Source organism: Cebus imitator, unplaced genomic scaffold (assembly GCF_001604975.1).
Source record: "Cebus imitator isolate Cc_AM_T3 unplaced genomic scaffold, Cebus_imitator-1.0 Scaffold23, whole genome shotgun sequence".
NCBI classification, from domain to species: Eukaryota; Metazoa; Chordata; class Mammalia; order Primates; family Cebidae; genus Cebus; species Cebus imitator.
The window spans coordinates 3,987,326-4,005,433 of NW_016107338.1; the positions used below are offsets into that span (position 1 = coordinate 3,987,326).

Here is an 18,108-nt window from a genome sequence, read left to right on the forward strand (position 1 = left end):
CACCTCTGCTGTAAAGCTGATGCTAACACAAGAAGGTACACAGGGTGGGACGAAGGTGTTCTGTTCACCATGTTTTTTTTTTTTTTTTTTTTAGACGTGGTCTCTCTGTTACCCAAGCTGGAGTGCAGTGGCACGATCATAGCTCAGTGCAGTCTCTAACTCTTTGGCTCTAGCAATTCTCCACCTCAGCCTCCCAAATAGCTGTTGCTACAGGCATGAGCCACCTGGCCTGGCTACTCACCCTGTCTTTTGACAGACTTGTCTCTAAACCCCAATATGGCAGCCACCAGCTACATGTTACTGAGCAACTGATATGCAGCTAGAGAGACCGAGAAACTAAATTTTAAATTTTGTTTCATTTTAATTATATTTAAAATTTGTGTATAAAATATTTCCCCCTTACACACAGATTTATCGCTCTGGTAGGGCTACATTTTTTAACCATTGCATGTGTAGGGCATATGTTAAGCACGTGGCATCTTTTCTAGTGTTACATATAATCACTAATCTAGTTGGTGCCAACAGATTTATTCGCTTTGATATTTTTCTAGGCACTGATCCAATATTTCAATGTATTTATCTGAAGAAGTTTTACAGACAGCACAAGTTCTAGTGATTTTAATTGCAACATAATTAAATTATGTTCTAGTTAAAAAGTAGCTATGGACACATTTTATAGGTTTTTTTTTTTTTAAATTTTATTTGAGACAGGGTCTTGCTCTGTCACAGATGGAATCTCACCATGTTGCCCAGGCTGGTCTCGAACTCCTGGGCTCAAGGGATCCTCCCACCTCAGACTCCAAAAGTGCTGGGATTACAGGCGTGAGCCACTACACCCAGCTATGTTTTAAGATTTAAAACAAAGGCATGTTACTGTTGTACAATTGAGTGGAGTAGCAGAAGCATCACAGCTGGCACAGTAAAGAAAAAGAGATGGAATTGACAAGAGAGTTGTGAATTTACTTAACTTGGACAGATGCTGTTTTAAAAGTGAGAGACTTTTCACTTCAAAGTCAAATTCTAAGATCAATCAGTTTTTTCAATGTGGATGTAAATATTAAAGGAAATTTATTTTAGGGTAATTGATTTAGTTATTGGAAAAATTTTGAAGTACATTTGAAATAATTTGCTTGTAAATTGATGTGAAAACTGAACATTTCATGAAATCTAAATACAGATCAAATATTTCTGATGAAAACTTTGCATTCAAATTTGGATGTGCTGTCATTTTAAAATACACACCAGACTGCTACAACGCAGTATGAAAAGAAGCCTGTAAAATATCTCATTAATAATTTTTATATTGATTACATGTTGAAATAATACTTTGGACATATTGGGTAAAATAATCTATATTATTAAAGTTATTTTTGCCTGTCTCTTTACTTTTTTGAATGTAATTACTAGATAATTCAAACTTGCATTTGTGGCTTACTGTATTTATTTTTAAATTAATTAATTAATTAATTTAATAGACAGAGGTGTCACTATGTTGCCCAGGCTGGCCTTGAACTCCTGAACTCAAGCTATCCTCCCACCTCGGCCTCCCAAAGTGGCTCACCAGTGTGAGTGATGACACCCAACCTCACTTTGCATTTCTATTGCATAGCACTACTCTACACATATTTCATCTTATTTGTTAATAATTGTTATAGCTAATATTGATTGAATCCTTCTTATGGTCAGATACTGTTCTGAACACTTTACACAAATGGTTAGACTATCTCTTTAAATCACACACACAAAACTTGTCTATCTTCTCAGTACCTTCATTTCCCCATTTGTTAAAAAAGAAAAAAACATAATTTCATTTATGTCAAAATGCTAGAGAAAAAGGGAAAAAAACCAAAATCCCAGAATATTTAAAGGAAGAGTCTCTCTCTGAAAATAATCCACTTAATTATTCAGAAGAAATACTTAGGAAACTATTAGGCATCCTCAATATTTGCTAGCATAACATAGCATTCTAAACAGGGAAGAAGACTGGCTGGCACAAAAATATCAATAAGTCCTTTGAGACTAAAGATTTTGGCTTAAATATTCCATATTCATCACATTAAGGCCAAGATTAATTTTCCATGACCATCATTCTCCTTCCTCTCTCTATTTAATCGAGTGACAAGAAATTTTAGATTTTTAAACCACATGTGTATTCAAAAATGACTTATCAATTCATATCTAAATATCACCCTTTTCACTACCATTCGGGTTCAATGAAATTGTTTTTTCATAAAAATGGAAGCCTTCCTAAAAGAAATGAAGACTAACTGCAGAGATCATAGAAAATGTAATACTAAGACCTCAAAAAAAATCACAAAAAAGATAAAACAAAATACTAATTGTCTTTTTAGTATTAATCTTTACTTAATTATGAATTTTAAAGATAATATATGTACACAGCAAAAAATGTATTTTCTTTTTGCTTTAGCCTTATGGCGGTAACAATGAAATATGCATCCCGGACAGTCAGCGCTGGTTTTATTTGTCACTATTTTTTTGTTTTTGTTTTTGTTTTTTGAGACGGAGTTTCGCTCTTGTTACCCAGGCTGGAGTGCAATGGCGCGATCTCGGCTCACCGCAACCTCCGCCTCCTGGGTTCAGGCAATTCTCCTGCCTCAGCCTCCTGAGTAGCTGGGATTACAGGCACGTGCCACCATGCCCAGCTGATTTTTTTGTATTTTTAGTAGAGACGGGGTTTCACCGTGTTGACCAGGATGGTCTTGATCTCTTGACCTCGTGATCCACCCGCCTCGGTCTTCCAAAGTGCTGGGATTACAGGCATGAGCCACCGCACCTGGCACTATTTGTCACTATTAACCTCTCCTTCTCTGTAGCTGTTATTATTATTGTTATTATTAAAGTTACCTGTGTGATCTGATGAACTTGTTTTCCAAACCCTGCAGAATCTAGATAGAGGTAGAATTTTTCACTGCAATGCTGAAAATAATGAATCTTCTCACACTTACAAATATAAATGATTAACTTTCATAGAATTTTAGAGACTGGAAAGCCTTTAGCAATAATCTACTTCCCCCTTTCATTTTCTTTTGTAGATTATTAAATCAACTTTAAACACTGTAAAGGACATTTTTTAAAGTAATGTAAACTTACCATTTACTTTGTTTGTTCCAGTCTTTCAACACAGTTGTAATTACAGTACGTATATAATTTTGTGTTCTATTCTTCTACTTAATTTTCTATATTCTATACAGTCACCATATTTTTTATTTTACTATTTTACTATAGTCTTCCATTGAACTGCTATAATATACTCAATGCCCCTACTATTGGATGTTCAGATTTTTTATCTGAGAATTATAATCTTTTTTCTTTTCTTTTTTGAGACAGAGGCTGAAGTACGGTGGTGCAGTCTCAGCTCACTGCAACGTCCGCCTCCCAGGTTCAAGTGATTCTCCTGCCTCAGCCTCCCAAGTAGCTGGGATTACAGGTGCACGTCACCACATCCAGCTAATTTTTAGAATACTTTTAGTAGAGATGGGGTTTCACCATCTTGGCCAGACTGGTCTTGAACTCCTGACTACACATGATCTGCCTGCCTCAGCCTCCCAAAGTGCTGGGATTACAAGCATGAGTCACCTTGCCTGGCCTATAATGTTTACAATTAGCTTTGAAGACATTTTCTTCTGTTGGCTTATTCCTTGTGATATCTGATAATTATGAACATTTCTAGTTGTCCTCCAAATTTCTAAGGATATCCAAAGCCCAGCCAGCCATAAACTAGCTTGATCAATTTATTTATTTTTAATTTAATATTTAGGTATAAAATTGACACATTATTATAAACTTGCCTTTTATTTTTTATTTTTTTTTTTAAGAAATAGGGTCTTGCTCTGTTGCTCAAGCTGGAGTGCAGTGGCACAATCATAGCTCACTGCAGCCTGGAACTTCGGGGCCCAAACAATCCTCCCATCTCAGCCTCTTCAGTAGCTGGGACTGCAGGCATGCACCACCACTTCCAGCTAATTTTTAAATTTTTTTGCAGAGATAGAGTCTCCCTATGTTGCCCAGCAGGCTGGTCTCAAGCTTCTGGCCTCAACCGATTCCCCTGCCTCAGCCTCCCAAAGTGCTAGGCTTGTAGGTGTGAGCCTCTGTGCTTGGTCTCTTTTTAAACTTAGTAATAGGGGTCGGGTACAGTAGCTCACGCCTGTAATCCTAGCACTTTGGGAGGCCAAGATGGGCAGATCACTGGAGGCCAGGAGTTCAAGACCAGCCTGGCCAACATGGTAAAACCCCATCTCTACAAAAAAACACAAAAATTAGCCAGGCATAGTGATCCACACCTGCAATCCCAGCTATGTCAGAGGCTGAGGCACAAGAATTGCTTGAATCCAGGAGGCAGAGGTTGCAAATATTTGTTTTCACACTTTTACACTGGGATAGAGATAAAAAATAATAATAAGACACCATATTGGTTATGCTCTCCTGTATACTCAATCTCCCCTCTGCAGTTGGGGAGGACAAATTGGACAGTACTTTCGGAGGGCAATTTGGGAATTAGAAAATTATATGCACCATACAACAAGAATTCTACTTCTTGGGATTTATCTTTTAAAAAAATCTGAAAAATGGCCAGGTGTGGTGGCTCACATTTGTAATCCCAGCACTTTGGGAGGCTGAGGCAGATGGATCACCTGAGGTCAGGGAGTTTAAGATTAGCCTGGCTAACATGGTGAAACCCTGTCTCTACTTAAAATAAAAAAAAATTAGCCAGGCATGGTGGTGCGTGCCTGTAGTCCCAGCTACTTGGGATGCTGAGGCAGGAAAATTGCTTGAACTTGGGAAGTGGAGGTTGCAGTGAGCTGAGATGGTCCACTGCATTCCAGCCTGGACAACAGAGCAAGACTCCATCTCAAAAATAATTAATTAATTAATTTAGTTAAGTAGTAGAAACACTGAATCTTTCTTTTTCTAAAAAACTTGCATTCTTCTTTGTGAGTTATTGGTGTATATTTTTTGCCCATTTTTAGGATCTTGGTGTTTTACTGACACACAAATTATTCCTATATTATAAATTTTAATATTTTGTATCAAAAGTTAATTCTAAGCATGTTTCCAATATTCTTCTTTTAGTTTTGTGCAGTTGAAATTTGGGAGAAAAAATTTAAATTGTACCTGTTCGTCTTTTCCTTTGTATTTCTCCTTATGATTATACTTTAATAGTTAGAAAAGTCTCTTTTTCAGCGAAATGTTGATAACTGTTGAGGTGGGTGATGAATAGTCACATGGCGGTTCATTTTACTATTCTCTCACTTGGGTGTATATTGGAAAATGTTCATAATAAAAGCTTTGTTTTAATGCTAATCAAGGGAAACAGTGGAAGTGGAGAAGGAACAAATGAATCTCTGTAACTGGCTGTGATCAGCAATAAAAACTTTTTTAAAAAAGTATCTCTTCCTCATTGCTAGAATAATCATCTTATTTTACTTCTACTAGTTTTTCTCCCACCCTTTTCATTTTACAGTTGAGGAAAGGCACCCACAAGGTTAAAAAGTAACTAGCTAAGTGACTCATCTTCCCTCCCTACTTAAACTTAGCCACCACTCCTTCTTTTTTAGGCACAGCAAAAACACCCCAAGGCAGGGCTATGTGGAAAGGGCTACGATTCAGTTAAAGAAAGCTTCACTGGTAGCTTTCACGTGACTGGTGTTTTATTCCTACAGACTTAGACTAATCCTAACCCATAAGGCGAGGGTTTTGCTCTGTCGCTCAAGCTGCTCTCCAAGGAAAGGACACCCGGATGGGTGGCCACTTCGTTGGTGTAAATCTTTGCACCCTGAATTTCTAGTTACTAATGTGATGTCACTGAACTTGGGAATAGATGGGCAGTAGCACACCATTACATATTAATACTATTTCCACCACACAGACATAATAGACATAAATACCCTCGAGAGCATAGACAATGGCAAAAGGTAGCAAAAGAATTAGGAAATGATGAATTGTTTTAAACACAAATTACTTACAAATATTCATATTTCAATATAACTTATTTACTTGGTAGTTCCTATAATTTTAAATCATGGCTGGCTATATTGAACAATCAGCTTACAAAACCTCTGAAAATTTAGCAGTCAGCTCTCAGAGGCTGATACAAGGACAATTTAGCACGTCACTGGGAGATAGAAAAATAACAACAGCAAGATTTATTTTTTCAATCACGGTAACATATATATAACAAAATTTACCATTTTAACCATTAAAAAAACTTTTTTTTGAGGTAGGGTTTCACCATATTGCCCAGGCTAGAATGCAATGTGTGATCTCAGCTCACTGCAGCCTTGACCTCCCTGGCTCAAATGATCCTCCTATTTCAGCCTCCCAAGTAGCTGAGACTAAAGGCACAGGCTGCCATGCCTGGCTAATTTTTGTAGAGACAGGGTCTTGCCATGTTGTCCAGGCTGGTCTCCAACTCCTGAGCTCAAGTGATCTGCCAGCCTCGGCCTCCCAAAGTGCTGGGATTACAGGCATGAGCCATTGTGCCTGGCCTATTTTAACCATTTTAAAGTGTACAATTCAGTGGCATTGATACATTCACAATGTCTTGCAACAATCACCACCATCCATTCCTAGAACTCTTCCATCATTCCCAGCAGAAACTCTGAACACGTGAAACAGTAACTCCCATTTCCCCCTCACCTCAGCCCCTGCTAACCTCTATTTCACTATGTGTCTCTATGAGTTTGACTATTCTAGGTACCTCATATAAATGGAATCACATAACATTTATCTTTCTGTGTCTGGATTATTTCACTTATCATAATGTTTTCAAGGTTTGTCCATGTTGTACCATGTATCAGAATTTCATTCCTTTTAAAATGAAAGCAAAATTTCAACATTTAGAGCCACCTTCAGTGTACAGACAATTAACCAGGCCCGGAGGGAAAATATATAGACCTCACTCCACCTTCTCACTTCCAAAGAACAAGCCCAGCCTAGAGTCACCAAAATACAGCAGGCTACGTGAATCCCTTCTACACAAAATGCAGCCAGAAGGGAAGGCCCCAGGTCAGCCTTAGGAGAAAGCACAAAAGAACCTGGAAAGGATAGGATGTGTGTGGTACACATGATTAAAATCCTATTATGTCATCTTTTCAATACACCCAGATCAGTATCATTTGTTCTAAAAGTGTGATTTCCAGACCAACAGATCACCAACACCTGAGATCTTGTTCAAAATGCAATTCTTAGGCCCAACCTTGGATCTACAGAATCCTAAACTCTGGAAATGGGGTCCAGCAGTTTGGGCTTTAAGAAGCCTACAGGCCATGCATAGTAGCTCACACCTATAATCTCAGCAACTGGGAGGCTGAGGTGGGAGGACCCCTGAGCCCAGGAGTTTGAGGCCAGCCTGGGGAACATACCAAGACTCCCATCTCTAAAAAATAAAAATAAATAAGTAAATAAATCTTTGTAAAGTGCAAGAATCCTGCCAGGTGATTTGATACATTCTGAGGTTTGAGAACCCTGGTTCTATAGCAATAATTCCAGTCTCAAACTATTGATGTCTAAAAGGGTCCCCAAACCACCTCATGGGCCTTTCATAAGTATAGATTGCCAATCATGACCTTGCATCAAATATGAGGAAATGCGAAGGGGGATAAGTTATGTCAATGGGGGAAGTTATAACACTTTTAAAATACTTGCATAAACATGACTTAGGAAATATTGTGTTTGCCAAAGATTATTTAAACAGTAGAGTTCTCAAAATCATCCACTGCAAACATGCATTACTCCTGGCAGGCCAGATCTGGTATTCTACGATATCTGTGAAACTCCAAATTAAATTCCCTCCCCACAGATAGGTCCTAGCATGGGCTGTCATGAAGATCATTCAGGCTTAGAATCCAGAACAAGAACCAAGTTCCAGTCCCTATTCTGCCCTCCAGATGTAACCCCACCTACAAGAGCTGGTTTATTCTGGCATCAAATTGGGATAGTACCAGTCATTGCAATACACGGACTGTTTTGCAAGAATCAGAAATAATGTCAACCTCCATTACACTCTCCTTCTTCCTTAGGAAAACCTTCTTTCTGTTTAGAGATTGGGTTTAGTAAACCAGGAAGGTGGGGCTACCCTCAGGAGGAAATAATAAATGGTCCAAGGCAACCCCATTTGAACAGTCATGAATGGGTTAGGAGTGGCCATGTGACCCACTTCTGACCAATAAGAAATAAGGACAAACCTGCTAAGAGGCTTTGAAGTTCCTTCCTCCAGGCTAAGAAGACAGAGTCAACCAGGCAAATTTCCCTTTTCTCCTGGTCCTGGATGTTGTCAGGACATGATGTCTGGAGCTATGGCTTCAAAAGCATTCTACTGAATATCAACTATATAGCATCTATCTAGCTTTGTATCTGAGGAAAGTTCTCAAATTCAAAAGTACACAAAAGCCACATGGGGAGCAGTTAAAATATAGATTTTCAGTGAGGACCCTTGACTCTGGAGATCTTGGGTGGGTCCCAGAGACTTCATTTAATCAAGTTGAAATAAGCAACCCTGGCATTCTCCTCATAAGAATCAGTCCAGGCCCTGATTCTTACGCAATGGGTTTTCAGACCTCAGTTCCAAAACTGCCACTCACTGTGTGTGCAGGAATTCATAGTCCTTACTTAAAATTTATTTTGCTTCTATCATGTACTAGGCAGGGCAGAAGAAAGATGGAGGAGACATGATCTTCCTCTCAAGGAGCACGTAACCTCCTAAGAGAAACAGAACAGGTATATAACTAAGGGCAAAGCAGCATGTGAGAACTATTACAAATTGCAGGGTAGAGGAAGATGGGCAATGTCCCCCTAAGAAATTCAGAGAGCTCTCACGTGACTTAGGCTTTGAACAATAATGGGATTTCAATAAGGAAAGAATTTTCCAGGCAGAGAAAACAGTAAAAACAAAGCTCCCACTATGATTACGAACAGTAAGACTTATTTGGAAAAGAGTACTTAGTTTGGAGTTGAGTGGGAGTTTAAGGACATCATGAAGGGAGCAACAGCTACAAAAGTAATTTGCAAAACTGGATCATTGTTGTGGCAGGCCAGACCTAGAGGATGGACTCAATTTTTCAGGCCATGGGAAATTGTCCATTCATTCTGCACACTTCTAGCAAGGGCCAAGTATGTGCTCAGCAGCACTGTGCTAGCCAGAGGGGGCTGCATGGTCCCTGCCCTCAGTGGAGCTCAAAGCTGAAGCAAGGAGGCAGGCATGTGATCAGACATAATAAGATGTGAACATTCCCATGCTGGGGAAATCACATAAAGAGTCAGGAGTGTGTAGGAGAGGCCCCTGACCCAGATTTGTCAATCAAGGAAGGAGACCATGTCTAAGATGAACATTGGAGGCTTGGACAGGGTAAGCGGGGAAGCAAGGAGTCATGTTTCTCCAAGGCTAAATCACTGCCTTGATTTCCTTCCTGGTACCTAGTACTTTCATTTTATCTGAAAACATTTATTACATAACTTTGCTAGGCACTGGAGCAGATGCAAAGGGAGGGAGGGAGGGAGATTTATGTTACAGCTCAGCAGTTCCTTATATGGGATCCTTAGACCCTCTAGGGCCTGTCCCACAATACTTATCTGCCCTGTCTCCCATATATCTACAGAATGGCCTTCGTTTCTAAGGGACCTCCATCTCCACCTCTGGGACTTGCCTGCTGTAACAGACATGCCATTCCTTCAGTGTGCTTTGGTCTGGCTTTCTTATCTCCATGACTGTGCATAAACCCTTCTTCTCCAACCCTGGCTCAATATAAAGCTTCCTCCTCCAGGAAGCCTTCTCTGACTACTAATGATAGAGTCAGGTGCACCTCTTCTGTTAGTCCATGGCAGTCTGCACATATGTATCAAATTATTATACTAATCACACAGTCCTACGATTTTTGAATTATTGATTTACTTATCTCCCTAAGACTGGGTCTGTGTTTCATCCTTGAATCTCTAGTGCCTGTCACATTATATATGTAATAAATAAATGCACCTTTGCCCATTTGGCAGAGGCCATCGACCTCCTGTCTAGCTCTAGAAGACCCTACCCCAAGGTTCTGAGCTGCCTCCCCTGCCTTTAGATGCTGCCCTAAGTCTTGCTCCCACAGGGATGGGCCACAAGAGTCATGATGCAGCACATCATCCTGGTTCAGCCCCTGCTCTCCACTCCTCACCTGGATCCCCTGGATACTCAGAAAGACCTAGATCAATATCAAGTTCATCTTGGACAAGTGATTTGGACTTGTCCCTGCTTAATTTCCCAGCCCTGTCTTTTTCAGCTGATTCCCCACTTTGTTTTTGTTGTTGTTGTTTGTTTGTTTTGAGACAGGGTCTCACTCTGTCACCCAGGTTGGAGTTCAGTGGCATGATCTCGGCTCAGTGCAACTTCTGCCTCCCGGGCCCAAGTGATTCTCCCACCTCAGCCTCCCCAGTAGCTGAGACTACAGGTGTGTCCCACCATGCCTGGCCTATTTTTTTACGTTTTTGGTAGAGAAAGGATTTCGCCCAGGCTGGTCTCGAACCCCGGAGCTCAGGCAATCTACCTGTCTTAACCTGGGATTACAGGCATGAACCACTGCACCTGGCCTGATTCCCTCACTTTTAACCTATTACGTAGAGTGATAAAGCACAGGATTTATAGTCATACCGACAAGTTCAAATCCTGGCTGTACCACTCGTCAGCGAGCAACTTTGAGCAAATTACTCAACCCCTTTGTGCCTTAGTTTCCTCATGTTACATTGGCAATGATAATACTAGTACTCACCTAATATGGGTGAAAATTTAATAAAATATCATACCAGGTGTCTGGCACAGGATCAGGCTCATAAAAGACACTTGGTGAACATTAGCTATCAATGTCTCCAGCATAGAGGCAGATTCCTCACAGACTAAGACATCTTCTGGCTAAAGATAGGTGTTTAGGCCCCAAAACCAAGGTCAGGCCCCTCAGTTCCCATGACCACTGATATCACTGGAAGAACTTTCTTTGACAAAGGGCCCTGCCCCAGCAGGTCTACCTAGTCTACAGGCCCTGACTTATCCCATCTGCCTCCTCTCTCTGCTTCTGTAGCTAAACTCACACAGGAACCAATCAGACCATTTAAAAACAGAGCCAGGCCAGGTGCCGTGGCTCATGCTTGTCATCCCAGCACTTTGGGAGACCGAAGCAGACAGATGGCTTGACTCCAGGAGGTTGAAACCAGCCTGGGAAACGTAGTGAAACTCTGTCTCTACAAAAAAAATTAGCTGGGCATGGCAGTGTGTGCCTATAGTTCCAGCCACCTGGGAGGCTAAGGTGGAAGGGTCACCTGCACCCAGGAGTTTGAGGTTGCAGTGAACCATGGTTTTGCCACTGCACTCCAGCCAGGGTGACAGAGTGAGACCCTGTCTTAGAAAAACAAAAAGAAAAACAAAACAAAACCAAAAACAGAGCTTTCTCCACCATCCAACTAGAGGCATTTTCCATTCTCTTTGGAACGAGCTACCCGAGTGAAACATATGGCAAGAATGAGCGGTGGCTGCTTCATCTCACTGGAAACTGATGCATAACTGCATGTTAGTTCTTTGTACATGTATGATCAAGTGTATGATCAAATGTTAATTCTGAGGTTGGAAAATTTGATAATTATACATTCCTCATTTCTATTTAATTCTCCCTCTTCACGGACAATGCTAAATGGGCAGGTGATATCTGCAACTCTCTATTTAAAAAAAATTAATAGGTAATACATAAACGTAATAAAAAATTTAAATAATACAGAAAAGTACATAATGACAAGTCTGTAAGACTTTCTATCCCCTCCTTTCCAGGCAACCACTCTTACAATTTTCCTGTGTATCCTCCTAGAAGTATTCAGTGCTCTAATAAACATATAAGAATATAGAAAGTTTCCATCATTTTTGTACACCAAAATGATAGCATACCACACAAAGCTGTTCTTTACTTCTTAAAAAATATCTTCGCTATCATTCTATATCAGTTCCTATCAACCTGCGCCACTTTTTAACAGCTGCATAGTATTACATTACACAGATGTTCCACGATTTAACCAGATCTTTACTGATATTTAGGTTGTTTCCAATATTTTTGCTACTACAAACAAGGCTGCAACATATATGTCTGCTGGGGCTCAGAAACTGATATCCCAAAATCTGGTGTTTTGACATGCTGAACCAAAGACATCCCCCCTCCTGCTTTCTGTCTCTCAATCGTCTGTCTCTCCTAAGGTTGTTCTCTGAAGCTCCCTTATCTGCCTGAAGTCTGGACCTGCCAAAAAAGGAAACAGTTACCCCTGGTCCCTTCCCTGAGTTTTCATTAATTGAATTCATATTGTAGTAGGAAAGACAAAAGTCAGTCAACACACCTGGACAGAGTTTCATCACACACCATTGTCTGTTCTGCTGGCCCAAGAGGCTCTGTCCCAGGCCATTGTATATTCTTCAAGCCAATTGAATTCCCCCAAACATCAGTTGCTACCTCCCTAAAATCATCCACACTTCCCAACTCCCTTTCCTCTAAGAAGCAGCGTGTAGGCCAGCACAGTGGTGCACGTGTGTAATCCCAGAACTTGGGGAGGCTGAGGCAGGTAGATCACTTGAGTCTAGGAGTTGGAAACCAGCCTGGGCAACATGGCAAAACCTCGTCTCTACAAAAAATACAGAAAATTCGCCAGGTGTGGTGGCACGCACCTATAGTCCCAGCTACCCAGGAGGCTGGGGTGAGAGGATCCCCTGAGCTCAGGAGGTTGAGGCTGCAGTGAGCCAAGATCATGCCACTGTATTTCCCCCATGTATAATATGGGAGAGAATGAATATTCCCCCATAATATGTGTATTAATATAAATTTAATGTAAAATTAATATAAAATTAATAACAAATTAATATAATTCATGTAATATAATGTAAAATTAATATAATCTATAAAGATTATAATCTTTATAATTAATACATTAATGTAACATAAAATTAATGAAAAATAATGTAAAATTAATATTCCCCCATAATATATCTTCCCCCATATATGCCTTTTTTCTAATTACCTCCTTTTGTGAGTTGATTTTTTGGCAAACCTTCAGAGGGCAAAGGGGATCCTTTCCCTTGTCCCCTACAGTAATTTTGTACAATATTGTACAAATTATTTTGGGCCAGTGGTTCGTGCCTGCAATCCCAGCACTTTGGGAGACCAAGGCAGGAAAATCACCCAGGTATCTGAGACCAGCTTGGCAACATAGTGAGACCCTATCTGTATAAACATTTAAAAAATAACAATAATAAGCTAGGCATGCTTGTAGTCCTAGCTACTCAAGAGGCCAAGGTGGAAGGATTGCTTACACCTAGGAGTTTGTGGGTACGGTGAGCCACGATTATACCAGTGCACTCCAGGCTGGACAACAAAGCAAGAACACCTTTCTAAAAATTAAAAAAGTAATAATTTTGTTCATGAAACAAAATTTTGACAGCAACTCATGACACGAGATCAGGTGTGAAATTTCCACTTGCAATGTCGTGTTGGCACTCAGAGTTTCTGATTTTAGATTTTCAGATTGTGGATACTCAACCTGTATCCATGACTGAGTTTAGAAGTGTGTCTATAAACTCCTTGAAATTGTATGAAAAATGTTAAATATGTATTTATTTTTCTCAAGAAAGGATCCATGGCTTTAGTCAGATTCTTCTAGGGGTTTGTGACTCTAAGGAGGATGAGAACCACTGAGTCAACAGGTGCTTGCACAGCATCAAAAAGTAGCAACAGCAGAAGGTGAAGTTGGGTAAGACTCAGAAAATGTTTTACTGAGTCCCCTGTAGAGGAGGAGTAGGGGAGAAGATGCTGGGGGCTGATTATGGTACCGGCTTATAGCTCTAAAGGACCTTCTCCAGGGAAGATGGTTCAATCACATATACATCAGAACTTGTTCCCAGTAATCATAGGGCCCCCATATTAGATTCTGTTAATGATTTAACATGCTACCTCTCTAGGGGGGTGAGTGCCTAAACCCAGAGGAATGAATCCTCAGTGATTGGGCAGGGAGGTCTCTTGATGACTTGACAAAATTGGGGTAGAGGTGGGTGTGGGGGGCTTCCAGTTCTGTTATATGTCGGGCTGCTTGTACTGTGTGTTGCTTCTAGGCCTAAAGGGTTAATTATTTTGTGGGGAGGAGGAGGAAAATGAAAGTTTTTTTTGTTTGTTTTTTCAGATAGAGTCTTGCTGTCACTCAGGCTGGAGTGTAGTAGTGCAATCGGCTTACTGCAACCTTTGCTTCCTGGGGTCCAATGATCCTCCCACTTCAGCCTCCCATATAACTGGGACTACAGGAGTACACCATCATCCCTGGCTAATTTTTATAGTTTTTTTTGTTTGTTTGTTTTTGGTAGAGACAGAATTCACCACGTTGCCAAGGCTGTGAAAGGTCTATTCCATAGTAATTTACAGTCTGACACTGAGCAGCAATTTATTTCTGGTGCTGATTGTGGATATAACATTCACTATGTTTTTTATGTCAAGCAATGGTGGACCAAGAAGCAGTATGGCAATTTACTGACCTCAAACAACTCTAACCTTTAAAAAGAGTTCTCCAAAGGTGGTGGTTCAGGTTTCCATAGCAAAAACTCTTAGTCCAGTTCAAACAAAACCAAACATTAATAAATTACTCCCAATAAAACCAACAATAGGCCTTAGATAGAAATCCTAAATTCCTCAGGGAACTAATGTAGTAATCCATCTCAGTTTCAATTAAGTTAAACAACAAACAAAAAAACTATTAGTTGGAGCTCCATATTGGTCCAGAGGTGTCAGCACTGTAAGGCTACATGGTAAGTTTGGGGGGTGGGAAGGAACCTGTTAATCAAATCGCAAGGGAGATGTTATTGGTATAATAAAGAACTATCCTTGGCTGGGATATCCTTGGCTCAATCCTGTAATCCCAGCACTTTGGGAGGCTGAGGCAGGCAGATCACAAGGTCAGGAATTCGAGACCAGTCTGGCAAATATGGTGAAACCCCGTCTCCACTAAAATTAGCTGGGCATGGTGGTGTATACCTGTAATCCCAGCTACTCAGGAGGCTGAGGCAGGAGGATCACCGGGAGGCGGAGGCTGCAGTAAGCCGAGATCACACCACTGCACTCCAGCCTGGATGACACGGCAAGATTCTGTCTCAAAAAGAAAAAANAAAAAAAAGAACTATCCTTGAGAAGGGAAGGTTTTGGCCAGGCATGGTGGCTCACGCCTGTAATCCCAGCACTTTGGGAGGCCGAGGTGGGTGGATCACTTCAGGCCAGGAGTTCAAGACCAGCTTGGCCAACATGGTGAAACCCTGTCTCTTTAAATAAATAAATAAATAAAATAAAAATAAAAAGAGAAGGGAAGGTTTTAGCATTTACCACATTATCTAGAGTTTGTATATAATGACCAAAACCTAAGTTTCCTTCAGAAGGTGATATGTTTTTATTAATGTTTTATTCCATTTATGAAGTATGCACATATCCATAAAAGTGTTTCTAAAGCATAGTTTCTCAGCCAGGCATGGTGGCTTACACCTGTAATCCCAGAACTTTGGGAGGCTGAGGTGAGCGGATAGTCTGAGTTCAGGAGATCGAGACCAGTCTGGCCAACATAGCGAAACCCCGTCTCTACAAAAAACAGAAAAATTAGCTGGGTGTGGTGGCACGTGTCTGTAGTCCCAGGTACTCAAGAGGCTGAGGCAGGAGAATCACTTGAACCCAGGAGGCAGAGGTTGCAACGAGCTCAGATTGTACCACTGTACTCCAGTCTGGGTGACAGAGAGACTTTGTCTCAAAAAATAAATAAATAAACAAACAAATAAATAAATAAATAAATAAATAAAAATAAAGCATAGTTTAAGTCTTAAAGTGAGACCCGAATCACAATCATCCAGAGAGCTGCTTAAATAAGCAGAATCTGCATGTTGTACAAGCTTCCTGGGTGATTCTGATGCACGCTGAAGTTTGGGAACTATAACTTTAGAAGTTATCTGAGATTAACCTGCTAACCCTTCCCAGCTCCATCAGAAGAGGTCTGTGAACCTCTGCCTAGACACCTCTGGTGAGAGAGCTCTCGCCAACATCAAGGCCTGCCCGGCCTATGGGTTTTAAAAGCCATTTCCTCAAATTCGACCAGAGCCCACCACCCAGCTCTGCCAAACACCTCAAAGAGTGAGTTTATTACCTTGTCCACATGTCAAACACCTCTAGCACTTGGGGCTGCTGGCTAGCATGCACCCCCACAACTCACCACAAACTTCTTTTTCTTTTTATTTAGAGATAGGATCTCACTCTATCACCTGGGCTGCAGTGCAGTGGCACGACCAGAGCTCACTGCAGTCTCAAACTCCTGGGCTCAAGGGATCCTCCCGCCTCAGCCACCCAAGTAGCTGGGAGGACAGGTGTGGTCCCTTTCCAGTTGAAACAGTGCTAGTTCATTCAACCTCATTTCACATCAGCTTGACAAGAAGAAAGTAAGAAAAGGAAACATTTGTTCAAGATTTAGTTAACAATCTACGAAGCCACAAATCCAAATCACTATGAACCAAGCACTGATGAGTCATGGTAGGGCAGAGAACAGGCTTTGGTATCCTCGCAGCTGGATTTAAGCTTCAGTTCACAAGTGGTCTGAATTTGACCAAAGACCATGACATGGATCCTTGGGATCCTCAGCTGTAAACCAATGTTAATAACCCCATTGCAGGTTGAAGTGAAGATTAGATAAGACAGCCTAAGATGAGTGTTATTCAGAGTCGCTCTGGGGAGGACATTGCAGTGTCTATCAAACTGTCTCCATAAGTAGCCCTAATTGCAGTGAAAACAAACCCCCAAGGGCTAGGTTTGAACCAAATCGCAGCCCAAATCCCAAGCAAAACATTTTTGAGGTTTCTTGTTTTACATTTAAAAGGCATATAATTTTTGGATTCTATTTCAAAATATATCTGTGATTGTTTTAGTATAAAAAGTGTTTTTGATCTCAAATATTTGGGTAAAATTGACACCCAAAGAAAATCTCCTCCTCTTGTTGTTTGCCTGCTTATTTGTTTTTGAGACAAGGTCTCTCGCTCTGTCACCAAGGCTGGAGTACAGTGGTGTGATCATAACTCATTGCAGTCTTGAACTCCTGGGCTCAAGCGATCCTCCCTCCCCAGTGTCCCAAGTAGCTGAGATTACAGGTGGGCATCACCATGCCCAGCTAATTTTTAAACTTTTTGTAGAGATGGGGTCTTTCGATGTTGCCCAGGCTTCCCTACCCCCTTGTTTATTCTGGAGCTTCAGGTACTCCCTGGCACACTGCCCACCATCCCCAGTGCCTGCCACTCATCTTGATCTCCCTTGGAGAAAAGCGGGCTTAGTCTCCAAGCAGACAATAAGTGAGCTCAGGAAAACAAATGACTGGCTGGACATAAACAAAGAAATGTGCCACTGGACGTGAGCCTGAGGGTGACCAGGAGGCTTACCCTTTAAACACTGAGGGCTGGAGTGGTACATGGCTTGGTTGTGTGGGTTGCTCTCTAAATTGCTTGCAGAGAAAAATTATCCCTAACCAAATGGAGGAACATCTAGGAAGAAAATTCACAGAAGCCCTTGATCCAGTAGTTGTGTGTCTGTGCCTATGTGTGGGTGGGGGTAGGGGTGTACTTGTGTGTATATCCTCAATCAACAGAAATCTGACCTGAGCTGAATGAAGATGGCCTTGGCCTGATAGGGCTCTGAGGAGTCAGCAGCTCTTGAGTGGCTGGGGTTATTCATTTTCTTATTCCTGTCCACTTCTTTTCCTATTTGCTCTTCCACCTGTGTCTGAGAATTCTCTGGCAACTAAAAAGCTAGGGTTTGGCCTCTGGGCATGGTGGCTCATGCCTACAGCCCCAGCATTTTGGGAGGCTGAGGTGGGTGGATCACCTGAAGTCAGGATTGCAAGACCAGCCTGACCCCATCTCTAATAAAAATATATAAATTAGCCAGGCATGGTGGCGCCCGCATCCGTAGTCTCAGCTACTCGGGAGGCTGAGGCAGGAGAATCTCTTGAACCCAGAAGGCAGATGTTACAGTGAGCAGAGATCACACCACTGCACTCCAGCCTGGGCTACAGAGCAAGACTCCATCTCAGGAA

General features: G+C 41.2%; 1 protein-coding gene across 2 annotated transcripts in view; it reads right to left on the reverse strand.

The window, feature by feature from the left end:
• Positions 1–18,108, reverse strand: part of ANXA4 (annexin A4) — an 80,024-nt gene that overhangs the window by 60,659 nt on the left and 1,257 nt on the right. The window lies entirely within an intron of this gene.